Source organism: Miniopterus natalensis, chromosome 9 (assembly GCF_054644295.1).
Source record: "Miniopterus natalensis isolate mMinNat1 chromosome 9, mMinNat1.hap1, whole genome shotgun sequence".
In the NCBI taxonomy this organism is placed as follows: Eukaryota; Metazoa; Chordata; class Mammalia; order Chiroptera; family Miniopteridae; genus Miniopterus; species Miniopterus natalensis.
In genome coordinates this window covers 46,808,148-46,814,503 of record NC_142089.1, presented here as the reverse complement: position 1 = coordinate 46,814,503, position 6,356 = coordinate 46,808,148, and the positions used below count along the sequence as shown (strand labels likewise).

General features: G+C 41.7%; 1 pseudogene; it reads left to right on the top strand.

Moving 5' to 3' along the window:
* The first annotated feature begins 321 nt into the window (after positions 1 to 321).
* Positions 322 to 662, top strand: LOC107540102 (RNA guanine-N7 methyltransferase-activating subunit-like protein pseudogene; annotated as a pseudogene).
* Positions 663 to 6,356: the final 5,694 nt, after the last annotated feature.

Below are 6,356 nucleotides of genomic sequence, written 5' to 3'. Positions count from 1 at the left end.
ACGGGCTCTCTATTGGACATCTTATTCAATACTTTTTCTTCCTGTGAAGTTTTTCCATTCCACTTCCCTCACGTAATTTTATCCTAATGTAATATTACGCTATACTTGAAAATATTTTATTGATCACCCCATTTCTCAACTACAAATATATTTTCTAAACTGAAATTTATAAGACTTTATTTCGGGAAGCAGAAGCGAGGGCCTCGTCAGCTCCTGACAGCAGAGGCTGTGCTCCCTGCGAGAGGTGAGGGGCCGTGGGGCGCGGCTGGCATGTGGGGGCCGGAGAAACCACAGAATTAAAAAAAACTACGGAATTTCACAATGACTGATACTGCAGAAGCTGCTCCAAATTTTGAAGAGATGTTTGCCAGTAGATTCACAGAAGAGGACCAAGAGTAGCAGGAGAACCTGAGACGCCCTCCTGCGTCCCCTCCGACTGTGGAGGGCTGGTGGGAACCATAGAAAGAGGCAACTGGTTGCAAGATAACAGACACTTTAGAGGCAGGGACCGCAGGCGGGGGTGGCCAAGTGACAATCGATCCAACCAGTGGCATGGACGACCCTGGGGTAACCATTACCAGCAGCACAGACCAGAACCTTACCACCGTCACCAGTATGGAAACTATGGTTACAACCAACGGCGTCCCTATGGCTTCTGCTGACAGAAATGTCAGCCCCTCGTAGTAAAACCCGTTTAATTTGTCAACAAGACAAACATTTGTGTGTATCTTCTGCTGGTCATGATTTTACATCTGATTTTAGAAAATAGATTTTTTTGGAACTTGAGGTATTTAAAAAAAAAAAAAAAAGACCTTTCTGGAGAGATGTGATGGCTGCTGGGAATAAAGACGTCCCTAAAAAGGTGGTGGATTATGCCACTGGGCTTCTACCTCAGATTCTTCGTTTCATGACTCAGTAGTGCTGTGAAGTTGGTGTATCTTTTCCTTGTCCGACCTCCAGGAGCTCTGTCTTTGTTCTACACAGAATTAAAACAGAAAATTTAAAATAGAAAATGCTTGCTTTTACTTTGTAATAGAAGGAAGTGCCCATATACTGGGATGTGCTCATCCCTAAAATTTGACAGAGGCTGGTAAACTGGTGAATGCACAACTATCTTTAGCTGTAATGTATTGTACATGTTGTAACGTATTGAACATTAACATCGGCAGTTGGAAGGTAAAGCAATTGTATTTATGTTTCTTTCTTGGCTCTATTGTTATGTGACTGTGGTACTTTGTAATTACTCTATAGATGTAAGTCAGCTCCACAATCACTGTGGTCTTTTTAGAGGAATATCAATAAAACTGTAAAAAGAGGAAGGAATCGTAAAAAAAAAACACAAAAGAAATTATTTCTTTTGTAAACATGAAGCTCTATTAAATTATTTTTCTGTATTGTGACCTTAAAGCTATTAGTTGTACATGGTTGATTAAAAAAAAAAGTAACTATGTTTCTAATTTTAAGAAGTAATTATTGGACAAAACAAGTAAAATATCATTGGTAATACACCTCTTAATGAAATAGATTTTTTCTCAATTCATGTAAGCTTGGAGGAATATTATTTAATGTTGAAATGAAACAGGATTTAACATCAGTTCCATTCTATTTATCTTTTAATGCGTGTAAGTGCTGAGGAATCATTTAATGGAAATGGATGGAGTTCTGTTATGTTTTACTCAATTTTTGATCCCCTGAGTTAGATGCCAAAAATCACACAGTGATCTACATCAAAGGAATTTTTTTAATGATCTTTCATCTGACAATTCAAAGGGATCCTCTTCAATTTTGTTGATAACGATGAATTGGAAACAGTCTCACTTGTAAGAGAATACGTTATCAAGGCATTTTTAGTTTATTGTGGACTTAACCAGTGACCATTAGTTATTAACTTAATTCTTTATAGTCATTTACTTGAAAACCTTGTTTGTGGGTTGGAAATTAGGTGAAACTAGAACTTTTATATTTTTGGCTTTTTATCTGTTGCCTGTGAACAAAGACCTCTATCTTCTCGCCAGACTTTCATTTATTAAAACATATCAAAGCAACTTCAAAGGGCTGGGCAAATAGAGAGACAAAAACTTGATATTTATTTATAGAGCCAGACTATTATTTTCATTTAAGAGTTGAAGATTATTAAGTTTATAACTATGAATCTAACAGCATATCAATATCTGAGAGAGAGATGTTTGATCCTGATTAAGTGAAGTTGTTTTTCTAAAATCCAGTGCATTACGTGCTAGACAGCATTTGAGGAGTATTTTATTTTACACTTAAAAATTAACATCAAGAAATACTAAGGGCTTGGGTTTAGTAATGATTGTTGTTAATCACATTCCTTATACTACAATCCAAACATATTCTGGCTAAATTAATCTATATTGTATAAGGAAGTAATAGAAATAACATAAATCATGAACTTGCAAAAAAGAGGTTGAAGGATGACAGTAAGGGGGATTCTTGCTCCCAAGTCAAACAGAAAAAAAAGAAAGAATACAGATTTACAATATCCAATTTTTTTTTGGTGAAAAGTCATGAAATTATTTCTCCTACAGTTCTAAACAAGTGTTTAAGGAACATTTGTTTCATTGTCATAAAGATGCCATGTTAACCTGTTGAAAGGAAAGGTGGACATTTGTACTTCTCTTTGAAATCATGCAAAATAATTAACCAAATGAAAACACTCACTTGCTCTTTTTTCATTATCGAAAATGGTGAACATGCCTAGAGGATACGCTTCAGAATCAATTAGTATTCCTCAGCATCCTCGTTACAAACTTAACTATCTTAAGATAACTTGGTATGGCATGTATGTGTTAAGATAAGTTGGTATGTTCAGGTTCCAGTCAAGAAAACGAAAACCGCAGGAGGCATTTTGATGTGAAATTTACTACAGGGAGTTGGTTTCCCAGATGGCGGGGAGCTGAATGTACAAAAGGGGTCACCCACGTAACTCTGAGGGGGAGCAGCAGGCAGGCAGCTGTCCAGGGAGGAGGCTGGAATTACCAGGGCCCAGGAGCTTGGAGAAAGAGCCCCACGGAGCTGGGGCTCAGGCCTCTGCGGAGGGGCGCCAGCCTACTGAGAACATGCCCAGAGGCAGGTCCTGAGAGTACCAAAGAGGCTGGAGACCAGAACCAACTGTTGCTGTCAGGAGAAGGCCAAGGCTGCCTTGATACTGAGGGGAACAACTAGAACACAACTAGAAAACAGGGAGGGGAAAGTGCTTCCTCTATCCTCGCGGTCTCCCTCCCGCTGCTGTCCCGATGGGCAGGCCTTCACAGGGAGCCAGCTGGCAAAGGAGCCTTCCAGAGCCCCAGCCTGGCCCCACAGAGCAGCGCAAAGAGCGAGATTTTTGCAGCTGGGAGGTAATACCTTCACAACTGGTTTAGTATAAGGCTGAGTGAGCCTCCAGCATGTCCTCTGGATGACAGTGGCCGCCTCTCCGACGACAAGGTGGGCACCCATGTTTGTTTCTTTCCCACTCTTTCATCCCAATGCCTGGAACAGAGTCTAGTTGGCGCTCAATAAATATTCGTTGAATCAAAAAATAAATGAATGGAATTCAAACACAGATCCCTCTGATTGCAAAGCCCACGGTGTTAACTCTTTGCGCTGTTGCTACAACACCCACTGCCTTTGAGGGGGATCATTCCAAAGGGAAGCTCTTTCCACTTTAGCGATTTGCCCTCAAGTGGCCTTGGCAGCCTGTTTCATTGTCTCCAGTGCTACTGGAGTGAATCAGAGAGAACTGATAAACCATCAGCAGTGACTAATGGGTTCCAGTCGGCCTCTTCTCACAACACAGAACAGAATTTTACCTGCTGACTAAGTTGACATAAAATCTTCACACACAGAGACAGTCCAAGTTGTATTTTGTGCTAAATACAAATAAAAAGAAGTGAGAACTGTAACAAGAATCTCAGGAATGTTTCAGACATGCTTTTTTCCCCTCTAAAAGAGACAAATCTATGTACATCACTCGCTAGTAAAACCAATAATAACTTAAATGACCTCAGAGCCAAATAACTAGTTGTAAATGAGCCATGGCCTTCTTAGGCCCATGGATTCACACCTGGCTTTTGAAAATGAGTCACTCTCTATGCTCTCTCTGTCTGCCCTGAGCCAGGCACCACAGCCCAACAGGCAGTCTGTGCTCTTCAAAGCCCAGAGACATCAGTGCCGTTCTCATTTGCATTTTTAAAAAGAGAAAGAAGAAAAGTGGGCTTTTCAGATAATAAAAGAAACTAAACGATTCCACACAACCCTATGATAATCCATTGGTGTTTACCCATTCCAGTTGCCAGCAGGTAGGTGTTTAGACTTTTTTCCACCAGCTCTGATGGACTTGAAACTTTCTCAGTGGTGTCAGACGCATGGCAGAATACCAAGCCCCATGCTGGCAGCAGAAATAAGCAGGTCACAAACAACCTCAGGCCACCTTTCACCCAGCACAGAAGTTTCAAGCTACATTACTTTTAGCAGCTGGGGGTCTGTGTTCCACAAGGCTGAGTGAATTCAGTAAACTTCTTTGGAAACTTGCACCTGACCTTAAAATCAGAACAGACGTCTTTCACATCACCTTGAAGTTCAAGGCCGTGTCATGACGTTGTGGATTCCTGTGACTCTTAATGACAACAGTTGAGCATTAATATAGTCTTGGCTTTGAATGTCGTTTACCGATTCAATGTATTTTCTAGAAGGAAAGTTGTTGTTATTGCCTGATGCTCAATTTGGAGGTGGTTGAAGTGCCATCTCCCTCCTCTCTCGTAGTGTTGTCTAATTGTGTTTCCTTTCTGATTCAGGCTAATGAGGTGCTGGGTTGTTTTACATTCAGTTGCACTCACCTACAGTGAATTTTATGACAGTTGTGGTATTAAGGCCAGAGCCTCACTTGGAGAAATGAAGTGTTGGCATCTGAGTTGAGACAGCTTAGGCGGAGGTTGTTTTTACAACCTCCAAGTAATGTTAAACCAACAGATGACTTTAGACATGTGGGTATCTCCGCCCTTGGGCCCCTTCTGTGGGGAAGATGTCAGGACACAAACACCGTTTGGAACTGGCTGCCGAAACAAAGTTGACCAGAATGGCTAATGGATATCTGGGGCCGCTGAGCGAGGTAGATTTACCCTTCGCCTCCCACTCCCTTTCCCTTGTCGTTTCTTCCCTCTCCTTGGTCTATGACTATTTCTTCTTCTTCTTTTGCCCCTGGTGTTCTCTTCTATCTGAATCTTAGCTCTTTCACACTTAACCCTCTTGATGTTATCAGGAGTGGACAGGTTGGGGATCCCCAGTTTATAGCGGCCTTTAAATCGTGGCCCGCTTTCCTGTACACCTCCAGCGTGGGGGGAATTCTCTGGAGGTGTCACTGTTTAACTGATGGGATTCATGGCAATAGCTCTTAGAGTTGTAAGCTTACCACCAACATGGGCAGTTCTCAAAGGGGCAGGAAGGAACCCTGGCGATCGTTAAAACACTTGCCGAGAGTCTGTGGGGGTCTGCAGTTTAAAAATAACAGTAATGCGGAGGCGTTATTGCCTTCTGCCCCCGTTCTCTTACAGAGTGCGGTGGCTTTGCCGGGGGCACACGACGTGTGATACCGCAGGAGACTGAAGGCAGCAGCAGGGATGACAGGCCAGAGGGCTTTCCTAAGTGGCATTAAAGAAGTTTACAAAAATGTAAAGCAATGTCATTACTCTCCCTTGTTGTGGTGGTGGATAGTACAGTTAGTTTTCACACATAAAACAAGGTTATTTCTGTTAACATGTAATGAGTTTGCTAGGTTTAGGTTTATTATTATTGTTTTTAAATGAAAAATATTTATCAATAGATCTAAGCCACAAAGACAAACAAGCAAAAAAAGCCCTCTGGGGGGGTCCTCAATATTTTTAATAGTATAAATAGTTTGGAGACCAGAAAGTTTGAAAACCACTGTGTTGAATTATAGCCTGAGCAGACAAGTTATCGGTCTTCATTTTAGAGTAACTTTCATAAGTTATAAACTTTGTGGACGAGTTTTAATAGGTCAAAATAAATGCCAATGGTTTGAACTCCAGACTGTATCTAACCACAGCTCACCACCCTCGGCACCTATGCTTCTGTCCACGTCTCCTGCAGATATCGTTCATTGCGTCCACCTGAACCCCACTACAGTCCATTCTGGATATTGCAACCAGGATGACCTTTTTAAAATTCACATCTGACCACGTCTCCCCCTTGCCCAACCTTTCATTGGCTTCTCATCACACTTAGAATAAACCTTTGCAGGCCTGAAAGATCCCATGTGATCTGGTCCTGCCAATCTCAGCCTCCTCTCCAACCACACCTTGAGCTGGTCACATGGGCCTTTTTGCGGTTCCTGG